This window comes from Sus scrofa, chromosome 4, assembly GCF_054392235.1.
Source record: "Sus scrofa isolate SSC_HxYL_T2T_F1_AM1 chromosome 4, Sscrofa_HxYL_maternal_Yorkshire_Landrace_v2.0, whole genome shotgun sequence".
Classification (NCBI taxonomy): domain Eukaryota; kingdom Metazoa; phylum Chordata; class Mammalia; order Artiodactyla; family Suidae; genus Sus; species Sus scrofa.
In genome coordinates this window covers 56033090-56052789 of record NC_139386.1, presented here as the reverse complement: position 1 = coordinate 56052789, position 19700 = coordinate 56033090, and positions in this window count along the sequence as shown.

Here is a 19700-nt window from a genome sequence, read left to right as displayed (position 1 = left end):
GGTGGCTCTGGTATGTATATATTTATAGAGTACCATCCAATTAGCTCTATCATTTGTGGTATCAATGACAACTTTGATGTGACAGAAAACTCTTAAACTTGATGTCCACGACAAGAATAAAACAGTCAAAATAAGACATGTTTGAATCATGTCTTAAGAATCCTCATTTGAAACTGGTCAAATTTAGGATATATGACTTCTGATAGTGCTGTCAAAATGGTCAAAGCTTTTAGACTTTTAATTTGAACTGAAGTGGCAACATTTTTCAAGGACATGAAACTTAAGTTGGTTCCTTGCATGGATGAACTAGAGTAACTCTCTGCTAGAAAATTAAAATAGCATACATATTGCTTGTAAGTTAAGTCTATGAGCTTTGCGTCTTCTACGGGCTGACCACAGGCAATTTTAGTTGTGGATGGTGAATCAGATGAACAATAACGGTCTTCTCTATACGTTGCAATTAAGCTGCTTAGATGTGGCATGTTCTGGAGAGAACTGAAATTTTAAGAATTCAGTTCATTTGTATAGTTAATAAGTAGTGGATCAAAGCCCTGAAATTTGAAATTTCATTTATTATATTGAACTCAGTTTCATCAAATCAAGGACACAATCAAATGAAATTACAAGGTACTGATGGTTAAAACTTAGCCTTCACCTTCTCTCTCTCTCTCCAAAAAAAACAAAAAACAAAAAAAAAACAAATTCTTCAGGCTGCCTTTCTCAACACTTAAAATTTGTAAAAAGAGATACAGATGTGAAGTTACTGAATTACAATTTAAATACTATACTGGAAGCTAAACATAGTAATGAGGAAGAAATAGAGGAATTCTACCATTATGTTAATGAGTTATCCTAAAAATTAATTTGAAATTAAAATAATTACCATAAATCTATCAATATTTTCAATTATTTACATTCCAAATTGTTTCCTACTGATAAAAAAGTAAATGAAATGATTTTATACAATTAAAGGATAAATTAGTTTACTATAAAAAAAAAAGATCCACACAGAATCTGATAAGAAGGGAGGATAATCAATCTACCCCATCCCCCTAGAAGGGGGTATAGAGGAGGAAGAGAATATCACATATATCTCTGGGCATGGAGGAGTTCAAGCCACATATTAGGCAACACAGTCCTGGGATCTGACACCAGGAAGTTAAGTCCCCTTATCTGGTTTGAAAACCAGTTGGGTTTACTAACAGGCTGTGAGAAACCAAGACTCTGCTCTAGAAGAGCACACTTATATGTCTCCTTACTCCTGGAACAAATTTGCAAATAAGACAAACAAGAGGGAAGTATCCAAAATACATAAACAGCTCATACAACTCAATATCAAAAGAGCAAACAACCCAATCAACAAATGAGTAGAAGACCTGAACAAACGTTTTTCCAAAGAAGACATACAAATGACTAATGGACACATTAAAACATGCTCATTACTATTAGAGAAATGAAAATCAAAACTACTGTGAGGTACCACTTCACACCAGTCAGAATGGCCATCATTTTAAAAGTCTGCAAAGGGAGTTCTCATCATAGTTCAGTGGTGATGAACCCAAATAGTATTCATGAGGATGTGGGTTTGATCACTGACCTTGCTCAATGGGTTATGGATCCAGTGTTGCTGTGAGCTGTGGTGTAGATTACAGATGCAGCTCAGATCTGGTGTTGCTGTGACTGTGGTGTAGGCAAGCAGGTACAGCTCACATTCAGACCCTAGAATAGGAACTTCCGTACAAGGGTGTGGCCCTAAAAAGGCAAAAAAAAAATCTACAATATCAAATGCTGGAGAGGGTGTGGAGAAAAAGAAATCCTCCTACACTGTTGGTGTGAATGTAAATTGGTGTAGACACCATGGAAAATAGTATGGATATGCCTAAAAAAACTAAAAATAGAGTTGCCATTGATCTAGATTTCCCACTTATGGGCATACACCCAGACAAAACTATAATTCAAAAAGATACATCCAGCGTTCCCTTCATGGCACAGTGGTTAACGAATCCAACTAGGAACCATGAGGTTGCAGGTTTGTTCCCTGTCCTTGCTCAGTGGGTTAAGGATCCAGCGTTGCTGTGAGCTGTGGTGTAGGTTGCAGACGCTGCTCAGATCCCGCTGTGGCTCTGCCATAGGCTGGTGGCTATGGCTGGGAATCTCCATATGCCACGGGAGTGGCCCTAGAAAAAGGCAAAAAGACAAAAAAAAAAAGATACATCCACCCCTATGTTCATAGCAGCACTATTCACAATAGCCAAGAGATGGAAACAACCTAAAAGTCCATCGATAGATGAATGGATAAAGAATATGTGATATAAATATACAATGGAATGCTACCTATTTGGCCATTAAAAAAAAAGAATGAAGTAATACCGATTTCTACAACATGGATGCAATTAGAGATTATCATATTAAGTGAATTAAGTAAGAAAAAGAAAGACAGATACCATATGATATCACTTGTATGTGGAATCTAAAATAAGACACAAATGAACTTATCTACAAAACAGAAACAGACTGACAGACACAGAGAACAGACTTGTGGTTGTCAAGATGGAAGAGTGTGGAAGGAATGGAATGAAAGTTTGGGATTAGCAGATACAAACTATTCACTCATATGTGAAATCTAAATAATACAAAGGAATGTATGTAGAAAAACAGAAACAGATTCACAGATATAGAAAACAAACCAGTGATTACCAGAGGGAGAAAGCAGGAGGGGTGGCAAGTTACAGGTATGGGATTAAAAAATACAAACTACTATGTAAAAAAATAGATAACAATAAGAATATGTTGTATAGCACAGGGAAGTATAGCCATTACCTTCTAATTACTTTTAATGGAGTATAAACTATAAAAATACTGAATCACTATAAAACTATAAAAATACCTGAAATTAATAAGTCAATTATACATCAAAAAACTTAAAATAAAAAATTTAGAAAACAAAATTATAGAAGAAAATAAAAAAAAAACAAAAGATAAAAATGACATGATAGTCTTAATAAACACCAAAAAAAATTGACAAAATTCAATAATCACACCCAGTAAAAACTCTCATCAAATTTGTATAGAGGCAACTAACATATTTCAACATAAATAAGGTCATTTTTGACAAACCTACAGATAACATCATATTCAACATTGAAAAGATAAAAGCTTTACTTCTAAAGTCAGGAAAAAAATAAAGATGCCCACTCTTGCCACTTCTATTTAAGATAGCATTGAAAGTCCTAACCACAGCAATCAGACAAGGGAAATAAAAGGCATGCAAAAAAATAAAACTGCCACTATTTGCAGATGACATGTTAATATAAAAACAAAACAAAAATCTCCACCAAAAATCTTTAGAACTAGTAAATGTGTTCAGTACAGATACAGGATATATGATTATTATACAGAAATCTCTTGCTTTCCTATGCTAGTAATGGACTATCAAAAGAGAAAGCAAGAAAGAAAATCCATTTAAAAATCACATGAAAAAGAATAAAATACCTAGGAAAAAATTTAACCAGGGAGATTAAAGACATTCTGAAAACTATAAGACATTGGTGAGGAAAATTGAAGATGATACATATAAATGGAAAGATATCCCATGTTTACCAACTGGAATAATTAATATCACTCAAATATCCACACTATCTAAAGAAATCAAAAGACAACAAACTTAACACAATGCCTATCAAAATACCAATGACATTTTTCACAGAACCAGAACAAATAATCCTAAAATTTATATAGAATCACAAAATACCTTGAATAGCAAAAGAAATTTGAGAAAAAGAACAAAGCTCAAAGTATTATTCTCTCTGACTTCAGACTATACTACAAAGTTACAGTAATTAAATAGTACAGTACTGGTACAAAAACAAACACATAGATTAGTGGAACAGAATAAAGAGCACAGAAATAAAACCACATGACTACGGCAAAAATATACAATGGGAAAAAGACTGCCTCTTCAATTAGTGGCACTGGAAAGCTGGAAAACTAAGTGTAAATGAATGCTATTAGATCATTCTCTCACACCACATATGTAAATAAACACATAATAGATTAAAGATTTAAATGTAAAACCATAAAGCATAAAACTCCTAGAAGAAAATGTAGACAGTACACCTTTTGACATAGTCTTAGCAATAATTTTTTGCATCTGTCTCCTCAGGCAAGGGGAAAAAAAGCAAAAATAAACAAATGGGACTCAAACTTAAAAGTTTTTGCACAGTAAACAAAAAGACAAGCTACTGAATGGGAGGAAATTAAGTCTGATAAGGGTTTAATATCCAAAGTACATAAGCTTCTCATACAAATCAATATTAAGAAAAAGATAAGTTGATTTAAAAATGAGAAGAAGACTTGAATAGACATTTTTTTCCAAAGACATACAGATGGCCAACAGACACATAAAAAGATGTTCAACATCAATTGTCATCAGGAAAATGCAAATCAAAACAACCTTAAGATAGCACCTCACACCTGTCAGAATGACTATTGTCAAAAAGTCAACAAAATACAAAGGTTGGTGAGGATGTGGAGAAAGGGGAACTCTAGTACACCATTGGTGGATATTTAAATTGGCATGTACACTGTGGAAAACAATGAAGTTCCTCAAAAAACTAAAAATAGAACTGCTATATGATAACAGCAATTCTATCCTTGGGCATATTTCTAAAGAAAAAAAAACCACTAAATAGAAAAGGCAGTGGCACCAAGCTGAACTCCTGTTTTCTTCACCTCTGTTTTCACACACTCACACTTACAAAAGAAAAAAGAGAAGTTCCCTGGTGGTTCAGTGGGTAAAGAATCAGGCATTGTCACTGCTGTGGCTCAAGTGGCTGCTGTGACACAGGTTTGATCTCTGGCCCAGAAAATTCTGTGGGCCAAAAAAAAAAGAGAGAGAGATCCAGCTTCATTTAAGAATGTCTTTGACGAGGCAGTAAAATAATTAATTTTATTAAATATTGAGAATTTAGGGAAACTTGATCTGCCACAATGTAGCTCTCTAATAATAACATTTTTCCTGAGTTTAGTGGTGATATTAACAAATGTTAATTTCTAAAATATTGTACAGTGAAATATATCACCATTCAGAAGATTTGCATAATTACATAAATTAATATTTTCCAAATGACCAAAAGATGTTACAAGATCAATGGGGCAGATCCAACCCTTGAAGATCCCACAAGAACAGAAGTATTCTGTATTTCCGAAATAACATGAAAACTAAGGATACAAGTTATTTTGTTGGATATTACAATAATATCAAGCTCAGAAAGCTGGAGAATCTGGGATCACTTCGGAAATTTTAAAAAAAAATTATTATAGTTGATTTATAATGGTCTGTCAATTTCTGCTGTACTGCAAGTGATATATATATATATATATATATATATATTTACACATTCTTTTTTTCACACTTTACTCCATCATATTCCATCACAAGTGACTCAAGAAAATTATATTTGCATGAGACATTTACCCTATATCACGGACACCCCCTACTTCCTTCATTCTCTTATATCAGATGTGAGGAAAACCCATTTCACAGATGACACCAAGCAATAAAAAACTGAAGAAAAGCCAAAAGGCATTGTGTTCGCTTATGTCTCTAAATGCTAATCTATTTCATTGATGAGGCTTTACCTTTCCTGAGTCTCAAAAAATAAAACAGAGTAAAATAAAATAAAATAAAATAAAAAAGCAAAGCAGCAGGCAGATTTTCTGCCAATGAGATCATTCGTGATTTTCTTCTTTGTTCCTTATTCTTTATGGAATGCATCTAGTTATAATTCCATCAAAAATGACACTGTGGGGAGTTCCCCTCATGGCGCAGGGTTAACGAATCCGGCCAGGAACCATGAGGTTGAGGGTTCGATCCCTGCCCTTGCTCAGTGGGTTAACGATCCGGCGTTGCCCTGAGCTGTGGTGTAGGTTGCAGACGCAGCTCGGATCCCGCGCTGCTATGGCCCTGGCGTAGACCGGTGGCTACAACTCCAATTAGACCCCTAGCCTGGGAACGTCTATATGCCGCGAGAGCGGCCCAAGAAATGGCAAAAAACAACAACAACAACAACAACAAAAATGACACTGTGGGAGCATTCTCGTGGCACAGCAAGTTAAGGATCCAGCATTTTCACGGCAGCAGTCTATGTTTAAGTCTATGCTAAAATGCATGTTTAATAACTGGCCTAGGAACTTTTACATGCTAGTGTGAAATAAAAAGTCATTCTGATATAGACTCCGATAGTAAATAAAAATCAGAGAATTAATTTATGCAGAGGATATTGGTCAATTCTCTAATTTCCATTTTATTTTTTGGTAAAACTGAGTATTTTAGGAAACTAAATTATCAATTTCAATCACATTAATTGATATTAAATCACATTATTTTAAAGATGTTTTTAATTTGTTAGATTTTTTTACTATTAAATATTGACTAGAGTTCCTTGGTGGCTCAGAGGGTTATAGATCCAGCATTGTCATTGCTGTAGTTCAGGTTAGATCCTTAGCCTGGGAAATCCCACCTGCTGTGAGCAGGGTACACACACACACACACACACACACACACACACACACACACTCTGACTATTTAAAAGATGTATTTATAAGTGTTTACATTAATGGGCAACATTTTTTTTCTAAGAAAATAAATACTGATGATAGTTAACAACCCCTGGAAGAACCACAGGGGTAAAATGATTACCTTCTACCCTTGCTGCAGGTAGAAAGTGATGACAGAAGAATCCACAACATGATCCAAATCTGGGCACACCTCCCCCTTGTCTTTCTAGAACAATCAATCAACTCAGCTCATCAAAGAAAGCATCATCAAAGCTACATCACAGGGGAAACACAATCTCAGGGGTATGCAATTCAGCTTCAATGTGGAATTATGACACTTCTGAGGGATTTTCCACTTTCCTTCCACATTACTCTAACTCTGTAAATTCTCTTGTCAGGAAAAGCATGTGTAGTTCACATACCATAAATATTTGATCTGTCAGATTAAAAGAAAATTATCAACTTTTTTGTAGCCTACTACCAATACAACTTATTTCATTATATTTTATTACACATTTTATTTTAGAGAAATTAGATAATAGTAGTCATTCCTTACTCTATTTTGCAGTAAATAATTTACAGTGATAATTTTTAACATCTTTGCTTAATTTTTCCTGTTGTTAGACCATTAGGTAACATTCACCTCTTTCTCTTTGTACATAATTTTGAAAATTGAGTTGGTAACATATCTTGCAGGTGGGCAAAGAAGCTTTGTAATAGTACAGAATAATAACGGTCACTCATTCTGATTTCCTCTTGTACATGAGTTTTTAGACAACACAGTTTTTAAAAACGAATCACTCATTTCAAGACTGTTTAAAAAGAAGAAAAAACAGTTATGGACATAGAGGCAAAAAATGACCTAGATAATATAACATGAAAAGAGAAAATTCAATGATGCAGAATTTGTTATAATCCTTTAATGAAAAGTTATTGCTCAGTTATTTTAAAATCTACTTATTATTGTTGTTTCAGAGGGGAAATATTAAAATAATTCTTTCCCCCCAAATTCAGAGACTAACAAATTATAAAAACAAACAATGCTAAACATAATAAGAAAAAAATAAAATATCCAGGTTCATAGTAGTAGTAGCTTCTCTGTAGCTCCAAAACTAAATAATTTCTAGAACCTAAAAGCAATTACAGTTCTTATCCCTTCTTGATTTCCTTTTTAAAAGGGGGAGTCAAGTGTGAAGGCATGAATGCAGCTCCCTTGGTGAAGAACATAACTCTTCCTTTCAGTTGCCATTATCATGAAAATGAAGCTTCAAACATTTAAACAGTAAACAAGACAAATCCTTTAGATGAACCATGATGTTCTGAACTATACTGTCATCTTGGTATTCAAACTAGAGGCAGATTCCAAATAGCAGCTATTTATCATTTTGATAACTTCAAATGACAAGCAGTATATAAATAGGTGTTGCTATTACTGTACCTAGGAAATCATGAGCTGAGCATTGATGGGCATGACTCTGGGATAATGAGTTTTTGAAAGAGATGTTCCCACTCTGGATAGCAATACTATTATTAACTAGCAAATTTTTCAAAAGTATTTTATAAAAAGTAATCACATTCCAGCATCTTTCTGCAGGGAGCCAGTACTTAACCTTTTCTAGGCTTTACCCAGAGTTTTTCTTTTTCTCTTTTTTCAGGTCCTCAATATGAGAAAAAATTATTGTGCTGAATCCCAAAAGTTTAGAATTCTTAGACTCAGGTCTGTGGAACAGTTTCACCAATGCTTCAGATATTAATACTAAAGTTGAGGGTGGGAGGTGCTATCAATATTTCCCAAGGTTCGGCAATTGAAAACATGTTAGCACAAGTTCATATGCCCAATGCACAGTAAGGCCAAACAAATGGAAACGTTGGTGTTTGCAATAGAGAAAGATTTATTTTGGGACCATGCAAGGCGACAGTGGCTCATCTCCCAGAATACCATGAACTCCCCTAAGGGTTTTCAGCAAAGATTTTTTTTTTTTTTTTTTTTTGCTTTTTAGGGCTGCACCCAAAGCATATGGAAGTTCCCAGGCTAGATGTCAAATTGGAGCTACAGCTGGAGGCTACACTACAGTTCACTGCAACGCTGGATCCTTAACCCATTGAGCAAGGTCAGGGATCAAATGTACATCCTCATGGATACCAGTAGGGTCCATTACCACTGAGCCAAAATGGGAACTCCAGCAAAGCATTTTTAAAAGCCAGACGAGGGAGGGGAAGTCACAGGGTATGTGATCAGCTGGTACAGAGTTCCCTGATGGTAAAGTAACAAGACAGTGTCACAGGGGTGAACAACTATCCTTAGGCTTCAGGAGGCCTGGGGGCTGTGTGCTCATGATCGTCAAGTAGTTAACATCTTTCTTTTGGTGAAGGATTTTTACATTTGCGAAACTAGGGAAATAGGCATCAGAGAGAAGCTGAACAGAGGATAAGTGGGAAGGGCCTGTCCTGGGAAGACTCCATAGAGTCCTGCTGGGTTCCAGTCATTGTTGCAATTTTTCTAACTAGCTCAGAGACAGCTCATCACTATGCATTTGCTTTCTAGGGTCACAAGTCAAGGGAACAATCACAGCACATGGCAAATGAAAACCTGCGAACACAACTTTGGGATTTTACTTCTCTTTTCAATGAAGAAACAAGAATAGTGTATAAGAAAGTCAAGAAAGTTAAGGAATCATATCTCTATTTGGACTTTGAGGGTGAATTTCTAAATAGGACCAACTGACTCCCCTGATATTTGGGAAGCTTGGGACAAGAGTAACAGAGTCATGTGGTACATATCTAAATATTAAAAGTTATAAATCAAGCCAAAAATCTCTTAAATAAAATGTGCTATATTTGCCTTCCTTTTCAGTTCTTAAACTTCTCAGAATGCCACCCAGGAATGTATCAGTGTAAGAAAACCCACCCCACATCAATGCCTACTTTGGCTTCTGTCCCTGGTACCCCCAACCCACCTTGCATGAAAATTCTCATGCTCAGGAATGTCTATAGAGCCTACTCATCCAAGCTCTATCTGCATCTCTCATTGCACAACCAGCTACTCTAGCCACCCCTTGGATCAAGGGATATACTTATCATTGATGCAATTTTCCCTTTGGACTCACCTCTCAATAATCTTGTCAGATGAGACTGCTAAATTCAGTGCTGTTTGGAAGTGGAATTCTATGGTCCCAAATACTCAGACTATGAAGTACATAGGTTGCTAGTGCAAGAACTGCATAAGCAGTCCTATTGGACCTACAGACTCTTTGACCCATGGAGAATATCAGAGCCATTGGGGCACCAAAGCAGGGCAACCCTTGCGTGGGTGTAGGAATGACATCACAGGTTAGGATAGATTACTGATTTCCAGAGGACTAATCATGTGGGTAATACCCTTAGATGATTTCTGGTCTTTTTTATGTCTTTGTATATTCCACCAATCAAATGACCAATGGGCAGATCTGAGGTAAGGAAGTTTGAATTAAAAAATTCAGGTTAAGTTGAACCCAAAGAAAGAGATGGAAAATCAAAGGCAACATCCAAGGATGTCATTTGTCACATAAGAACGTGAAGCTTCTATCACCATGCAGCTACCACCAGGAGGTCTGTGTGTCTCTTCAGAAGCCTGCATTATGCTTGTTCAAGTCCATTGCTCTTTGGATGCAATCTGTCACATTAGAGAAAGTAACCGTTCTCTTCCATTCCTAACAGTACTCATCAGGAGGCATCCAAATCAATTTAGAGGAATGAACATTTGTTGATCTGGAGAGTGATACTAGGTAACAAGTTTCAAAAGCTGAACAGAGAGCAACCTAAATAGGAAATCCTGGGATAAAGTGGGCAGGTAGAACTTTGACCCCTCACACTGCAGGTGGAGGCAGAAAGGGGAGCTCCACAGGATTTCCCTGATTTAGTAGACTGCCTTGAGGCAGTTTAGCCACAAATGGTGAGTGTTCTACACAGAAGTGGTACTAAATTTTGTTATGAAATAAAGGCAATGGGTCTCTAACGGTCTGTGTTTCTCTTTGTCATGACTCTCTGGATTTCTTCATTGTTGGCCCCCAGATCTCTAGAGTTTTCATTAGAGGCCTCCTCCCCCTGTTCATATCCATAGCAAACCCAATTATCACCAGCATCTCAAAGACAGAGCTGAAGAGGTCTTGCTTGAGCAGAACAGCACTCACTTCTGAAATTACCAGATGTGAGAAATACAAAGGACCTTTGCAATCACCCCATTTTATTGATAGACAAGATGAGGCCTAAAAAGGTAAGGGACATGTGCTTGGTCACATAGCTTGAGACTAGAATCCATGGTAGGGAAAAGGAAAAGAAAGAGAAATAGTAACTGGCATTGTTAGAGATGTATGTGTAGTGTGCTAGATACCTGACTAAATTTGCCATTTTTAACCCTCACTTCATCATGTAGGATGAATATATTTTAATCTCATTTGCAGATGAGAGGACAGTGATTTTTTTTCTGAGGTCACAGGGCAAAAGAGTGGCAGAGCCAGGATCCAAGGTTTAAGTTCTTTCCACAGCAAGCTCCCTTATGTCCTCTACAGTATTGTGGTACACATGGTAGAAATACACCATATTGTTCACTTAAAAATAGAGTTAAACAAAGCAGGATGGACAACTTGAAATTCTCTTTCTACCATTGACATTGTGATGAAGAGGGCCATAATCCAGAGTTCCTCTAATTAGTTCACAATAATATGAATAAAAACTCACTGTACCTTCTAGTTACAAAGCATTTTCATATGAGCTCAACTGCCTATGAGGTCGTTGCTATTATTATCAGTTTTATTTTTAAAATACTGAAACAAATACAGCAGAGGATTTTGAGAAACATCCTCCAAAGTCACAAAATTAAGTAGGAAGCATAATAGGAAATTTAAAATGAGTTTTCTGACTATATACCCAAGCTACTGAGGAATCTAAATTCCTTAAAAATTCAGAGTATGTAAATGGAGAGTAGTGTCTGATTAATTCTGATCAATAAATATGTGTTTCCCATTTGGAAAATGGTGGAGAATTCTGAGTCTTATTTACTACAATTGCTTTGAAGCATCCACAGAAATTTAAGCTATTAATAATTGAGCTTGGAAGGCTGGAGCCCTTGGCAAAAGGTGTAACAAGTGAGACAAAGAGGAGACTGAGAAGCCATTAATCACTGCTTTCCTCTTACTGATTACAGAAAAATAGGAATCTCAACACTGCTAAAAATGGGGCTACAGAATTTCCTTTACAACAACACATAATCCCTGAATTTCAAGACAGAACAGTTTTGAGTAATGATTGAAATCAAATATGATTCTTTCAAAGGCTTTTCTTTTAAGTAATTTTATTGGTAAAACTAGGATAAACGATATATTAACAAAGAGACTGTACTCTGATTTTCACAAGTGATGTTTCCAAGTATGTATCATTTTGGCTTAGATGAAAGCAATCAACTTAAAAGATGAATCACCTCCTCTAATTATCTCCCTCCCAAAATTATTTTAAATGATACCATTTAAAGAACCAGTCCATGCTTCTTGCATAAATCCATATACAAAACCAAAAAAAGAACGCGTGATATATTGAAAAAAAAAATTTGCGTTTGTTATATGTGGTAGAAAATCTTAAAGTGTAGGTGTGGTAATAGTGTAATAAGGTTATATGACTGTCTTTTTTAAAATATCAGAACTTGCATTTTCAAATAAGTGTTAGCCTTTCTCAAACCTCTTGAAAATAATGTGGGATATAAATGCACAAATGAAAATTGAATGATGTTAGCTCACCATACATAATCCTATAACATTTCCATTATTCAAGCTGCTTCTATTCTCCTTTTAGGATTACTTTCAAAGTCTGTGACACCTCATTTAAGCGAATGTAATGACAGCAAGTGCTCATCCATTTGGCAATCTTTTATTTTGGGAACAATAAAAAAGTCATTTGTTTCCAAGTCTGGTGAGTTTGAGGAGTGTATGGAGTTATATTTAGAAGTCTGTTCTTAACAATCAAAGAAATCTTAACTTGAGAGTTAAAGAAAGTCTTAAACAGAATGCCAATCCAGACCTAACAGGTATGGGTTTTCACCATTTAAGGGCTTTTTTTGTTTGTTTGTTTTGTTTTTATTGTTAATCAATCTTTTTCTGTCTCTTTCTCTCTTTCTTTATCTCTGTCTCCCTTTTCTCCCTTTTGGTCAGGTGAGAGTAGTGAAATGTGGAGGGGGTGGGTGTATTTCAGCATATTCTTTCCATGTTCCTCTGTCCAAAGAGCAAAAGCTATTCAAACGTATTTCATATCTTGATTTCTATTGTCAGGAGTGTATAGTAAAACACAAATATAATTCCCATTCACAATAATAAACTCTGAAAAAAGTCACTAAGTGAATGTCCCAGGATGGCTCTAGGGGTTTCTCAATTAGCATTACCTGATTTCATGCACCTAAAAACAATACCACAATTTTCTGCTGAGTCTTCCCTAAGAGAAGATCTGAAATATTTTTTAAGTAATTATGAGGAATGTGATAGTTGAAGCTGAGAAAGAAATAGCATCTCTGTTTAAAATTTAATTTCATGGAGTTCCCGTCGTGGCTCAGGGTTAATGAATTCAACTAGGAACCATGAGGTTGCAGGTTTGATCCCTGGCCTTGCTCAGGGGGTTAAGGATCTGGTGTTGCCTTGAGCTGTGGTATAGGTCACAGACACGGCTCGGATCTGGCGTTGCGGTGGCTCTGGCATAGACTGGCAGCTACAGCTCCGACTAGACCTCTAGCCTGGGAACCTCCATATGCTGTGGGAGCGGCTCTAGTAAAGGGAAAAAGACAATAAATAAATAAATAAATAAATAAATAAATAAATAATTTCATTTGGAATTAAATCACCTATTCATTACAACAATTAGTAGGAGTTGTATTATACTGGATATTAGAACTGTAATATAACAAACACACTGTTCATGGGCAACAGTCCTAATGAACATGGACCCATTTTTTTCTAAAAAGTAATGTTATTCTATTGGCCTTTCTCTCTACATGAAAAGTTCTGAGGTCCGGTATAATATTTTTTGGGTTTTTTCCTTTTTTTATTAAAGTTGATTTATTACATTAAAGTTTATTTATTATAGTCGATTTAACGTTTTGCCAGTTTCTGCTGTACAGCAAAGTGACCCAATCATTCATACATATGAATTCAGATATATATAAATTTTCATTATTCATATATATATATAATTTTTTTTTTTTTTGTCTCTTTGCCATTTCTAGGGCCGCTCCTGCGGCATATGGAGGTTCCCAGGCTAGGGGTCGAATCGGAGCTGTAGCCGCCAGCCTACACCAGAGCCACAGCACCGTGGGATCTGAGCCGTGTCTGCAACCTACACCGCAGCTCACAGCAACGCCGGATCCTTAACCCACTGAGCAAGGCCAGGGATCAAACCTGCAACCTCATGGTTCTTCGTGGGATTCGTTAACCACTGCGCAACAACGGGAACTCCTATATATAAATTTTTAGTTCACCAGGAGTCCTTGTGGGACACAGAGAGAGAAAAATATCACCAAATTGTTCTTCTGTGTCAGCACACTGACTACCCATTTCTAGAGATTCTGCAGAGGGAAAAGACCATGCATATTGATTATTTGCAATAATTTCAGACCAGTGTTTTGTGGTCATGCTTTCTCCAGCCACCACAACTAACAGTACTAAGAGCTACATTTTCCCACTATGAGCCAGCCTCCATTCAGAGTGCTTTATATGTATAAATACATTTAATATACACAGCACTCCCTGAGGAAGGGACCACTGTTAGTCTCATTTTATAGATGAAGAAATTGAGGTCCAGAGTAGTTAAATTATATTTACCAAAAAAAATGCAGAAAATTTTGGAGTTCCCTGGTGGCTCAGGGGATTCAGGACCCAGTGCTGTCAATGCTATGGCTATGGTTACTGCTGTGACACAGGTTTGATCCCTGTTCTGAGAACTACATGCCTCAGCCATGGCCAAAGAAAAAATAAAACAGAAATTTTCATAAGGAACATAGACTGTCAAAAAAAATATATATTCGTACAAATGAATAGAACACTCACACTCAAGGTAAACATTGTTCCAGATTAATTGGGCTACAAGCCTATGCTCATCTGAAATCTTGCCACAGACAAAAGCAGTATACTACTTCCATTCTAACTTGAACTTATGCTGAGAGACTATATAACCATACATTGCACTGAATAATATTTTTATTTTTTCATTGTTAAAGTTTTATTGGGAGTTCCTATCGTGGAGCAGCAGAAACAAATCCGACTAGGAACCATGCGGTTGTGGGTTCCATCCCTGGCCTCGCTCAGTAGGTTCAGGATCCAGCGTTGCCCTGAGCTATGGTGTAGGTTACAGATGTGGCTCAGATTTGGCATTGCTGTGGCTCTGGCGTAGGCCAGCAGCAACAGCTCTGATTAGACTCCTAGCCTGAGAAATTCCATTGCAGCCCTAAAAAGACAAAATACTAAATAAATAAATAAAGTTTTATTGAAGCATAATTGATTTACAATGTTGTGATAATGTCTGCTGTACACCAAAGTGATTGAGTTATACATACACACACATACATTCTTTTCCAGATTCTTTTTCCATATAGAATATCACAGAATATTGGGTAGAGTTCCCTATGCTATACAGCAGGTCCCTGTTAACCATCCATTCCATATACAATAGTGTGCATATATTAACCCCAGATTTGAATGTACAAATACACATTAATGAAGTATATTGTTTAGAGGTTAAAAATGACTACTTAAATGGAATTGTAATTAGAATATTTGGAAAAGAAGAATTTCTACTAGCATGAATTAAATAAATACATTTTTTGAAATCAATGAAGGGATCACTGCCGGCTCTTGATTAAATTACAACTCAAAAATTAATCCCTGTGGACCTTGATTAAGCTCAATTGTTGGAAGAATTAGTAAATAGTTCTAAGTGACTGCATGTAGCATTACTCTATAACATTCAACAATTATAGAATTCCCAATATTAAGAATTATCTACTTTTGAAGGTAATTTGGGTTATAAGATTAAAGCTGCAAGTGTTAAAAATTAAAGTCAAGTGTTAAAAATTAATCCAAGTTATTGGCAATATTAAATGATAAGTTGTATTATAAAATCACTTGGAATTATGCTGTTTTATAGTTTTCTTAAAATGAATGTCTAGTTTTTTTCAGAAATAGTAATATTGAGGTTCTGTATAAATAATACATACAATATAAAAATTAATAATTTTAAATGGTAAATTATTAACTGCAGTCTTCTGGACAAAATGTTAACTTTCAATAAGAATTCAAGAAAGAGCAAGACCACTCAAAGCTGAAATATATAGGATAGGATTCCTGGCAGACAGAAAAGGTGAGATGAACATACCAGGCAGTCATTGAATAAGCACTGGTAAGAAGAGAGTAATCAGGTTAACAAAATCATAGTAGAAAAGGTGAGATTTCTGTGTATAGATTTAGTTTAAAATATTGATGTTTTTAAGACCAAACATTATCCCTAGTCTAACATTTTTCTTTCAAACTTCAATGATAAGAAAGAGCAATTGCACTGTTGTATAAAACTGAATTTTATATTATGCTTAGTCCGAGTAAAGAAGATGCTAATTATTTCTATTATGTGCTTTATGGTTACTATGTCTTACACTAAAGTCTCCAATTATTTTTTTAATTAGATAATGTTAGAGCTTTATGAATAAAATTCAAACCTGTATTGGTTTTTAAGGAGAAACAAAGGAAAATTTTTAGAATACTCACGTCATTTCTAGATTCTGTGTGAAATTAAACATATAACCCTTTAGTAAATAAATGTAATTGGTTTTTTATCTTAGTTTTTTTGGAAAATATCTCTGAGTACAGAAGATAACTTTGCAAAAACAGAAATGAGTGGGCATATATGATTTGCAAAGTAAAATTTAATATTTTTTAACAATTAGAGAAAGTAGTTTCAAATGAAATAGATTTGTCTCCCCCATTAAGGCCATTAATCATAGGGAAAGGAGAATAGGAGCAGAACAAGGAAAGGTGTTATAATTTCTGTATCACAAGAGGCAGGGAAATTCAAAGTAAGTATGAAATCATAGCATAAGGTCCTTTTCCTTGTGCTTTAATTTCAAAAATTTCTTTGGAAGCTTTGTAAACTTCATTGTCATGGATTAATTGAATTTCAGAATTAAAGAGGCTATGTTTTATAGATTTCCTTTTATATACAATTTAAACCACAGTTCCATTCAGCATACCTTCACAGATACAACAAATAATTGAAAACATGCTTCACTTTCTTCTAAATACTCATCGTTGCCTTCCCTCTCTAAGCCAGCATTTGACTTTCTTCAATTTCCACACATGATCCTTAGTCAAGGTGCTGGTCAGTGTGACTCCAGCTGGTGCATGAACTAGAAGGGGGCCCTTATCTCACCAGATAGAATGCCTGCAGATGAAGGCACAGGTGCCATGGCAAGGAGGGGCAAGGTAGCACAGTGATAGAGAAGGCAGAGAATGAAATCAGACCTAAATGTCCATTCCCAAATGAATAAATTAAGAAAATGTGGTACATATAAACAATGGAATACTACTCAACTATAAAAAGAACAAAATAATGCCATCTGCAGCAACATGGATGCAACTAGGGATTCTCATACTAAGTGAAGTAAGACAAATACCTGTTCGAAAAATGCAAATACTGTAGAGCACTGGGAACTATATTCAATCTCTTGAGGTAGAACATAATGGAAAATAATATGAGAGGGTCACTATCCTGTACAGCAGAAACTGACACAAAACTGTAAATCAATTATACTCTAATAAAAACAAATTAAGAAAAAAAGAATGAAATCTGGGCTGGGAAGAGAGAAGTGTGCTGACCAGGGGCATCCTAGTTTTGCTAATTTGTTAGATATCCTAACCATGTAGCATTATCAACAAGAGCAAATAAGAGTGTCTATTTATTCAAGAAGGCACTGTGTGTGTATGTTATCTTCTTAATACATATGCATATACAACAGTATAGATATGTATATCTTCCTGATATATAAATATATATATATACTTATATAACAGAGTCTGTGTGTGTGTGTGTATATATATATATATATATATATATATATATATACATATACATATACTTACACATACAGTAGCTACCCATCTTTATTCTCCATTTCCATTCCTACAGTTTCATTACCTGCAGAAAATGGTGGTCCAAAAGTATTAAATGGAAAATTCAAAAAATAAACAATTTTCTTATTTCAAATTGCACACCATTCTGAACAGAATGCTGAAATCTCATGCTGTTCCACTCAGTCCAGCCCAAGATATAAGTCATCCCTTTGTCCAGTGTGTCCTACCATTAGTCACTAAATAGCCATCCCAGTTACTAGATCTACTGTCACAGTAGTGCAATGTTTGTGTTCAAGTAACCCTTACTTTACTTAATAATGGTCCCAAAGAGCAAAAGTAGTGACTCAGGCAATTTGGTTATGCCAAAAAGAAGCCATAAAGTTCTTCTTTAGAGTGAACAGGTGAAAATTCTTCACTTGATAAGGAAAGTAAAAGAAAAAAAAATGAATGGCGAGGTCTCTGAGATCTGCAATAAGAATGAATCTTCTAGTCATGAAATTGTGAAGATGGAAAAAGAAATTCATGCTAGACTTACTGTCACACCTCAAACTGAAAAAGTTATGGCCATACTGCATGAAAAGTGCTTGGTAAAGATGGAAAGGCCCTAGATTTGTACAATAAGATATTTTGAGAGACAGAGACTGTATTCAGATAACTTATTACAGTATATTGTTTTAATTGTTCTATTTTATTATTAGTTATTGCTGTTAGTCTCCTACTGTGTCTAATTCATAAATGAAACTTTATCTTAGGGTATATATGCATAGGAAAAAACAGAATATATAAGGTTTGGTACTAGCTGCAGTATCAGGCATCTACTGGGAATTTTGGAACATATCTCATGTGGATATATATATGTGTGTGTATGTATTTACATATACACATAGTTGTATACTACTGTATATACATATATATGTGTGTATATACAGATATGGTTACTTTTATTATTCCTAAAATAGGTCTTGAACTTATTAAATCTATACATTTTTTCTTCTTGGATAAATTTTTGAGTTAAAATTATATTTGAGCTCATCAATTTTTCCAACAAAAAACAATAATCAGAGAAAAAGATGAATAGTAGAGTTTTAAAAAAAAACTTTACTATAGAATTATCTCCTATAGAGATATAGAATTTTGTTACTGTTAGGGAGAACTTATCATGTAATTTAAAACCCACCTAGAGAGTTCCCATTGTGGCACAGTGGAAACGAATCTGACTAGGAACCATGAGGTTGCAGCTTCCATCCTAGCCTCTCTCAGTGGGTTAAGGATCCTGCGCAGCAGTGATCTGTGGTGTAGGTCAAAGATGCGGCTCAGATCCTAGAAGCATGTCAGTAACCTAAATTTTTTTTTCAAAAATATAAAATAGGAGTTTCCATTGTGGTGCAGCAGAAACGAATCTGATTAGGAACCATGAGGTTGCAGGTTTGAACCCTGGCCTCACTCAGTGGGTTAAGGATCTGGCATTGCTGTGGCTGTGGCGTAGGCTGGCAGTGCTAGGTCCCGTTAGAGCCCTAGCCTAAGAACCTCAATGTGCTGCAGGTGCAGCCCTAAAAAGACAAAAAGACTATATATATATATATATATAGCTCTCAATTAGAGAGGCATGAAATGTGTATGTTTTAAAATATTCTAGAAAATAAAAGGCCAGTGAATGAATAAATGAAACAAAAATGGCAAAATGTTGATAATTATTGAAACTCACTGATGAGTATATGGAGGTTTATTATGTGATTCTCCCTGATTTTTGTTTGAATCTTCAAAGCAATTTTTTAAAATCTGCTACAGATTTTTACTAAGTTGTTTCCACTTAAAAATACAGATTTCAGAAACTAACAGCCACAAAACATGATACACAAACATTTTTCCTACTAGTTTTTATAATATGTTGTCATCATCTATCTGCTCTATACTTAAATTTGCATGGTCTTTTGAGATAAACACTTCCAGGATCTATTTCTTTCTTTTTTCATTTTTTTTTCATTTATTTATTAATTTTTTTTTAAGCCA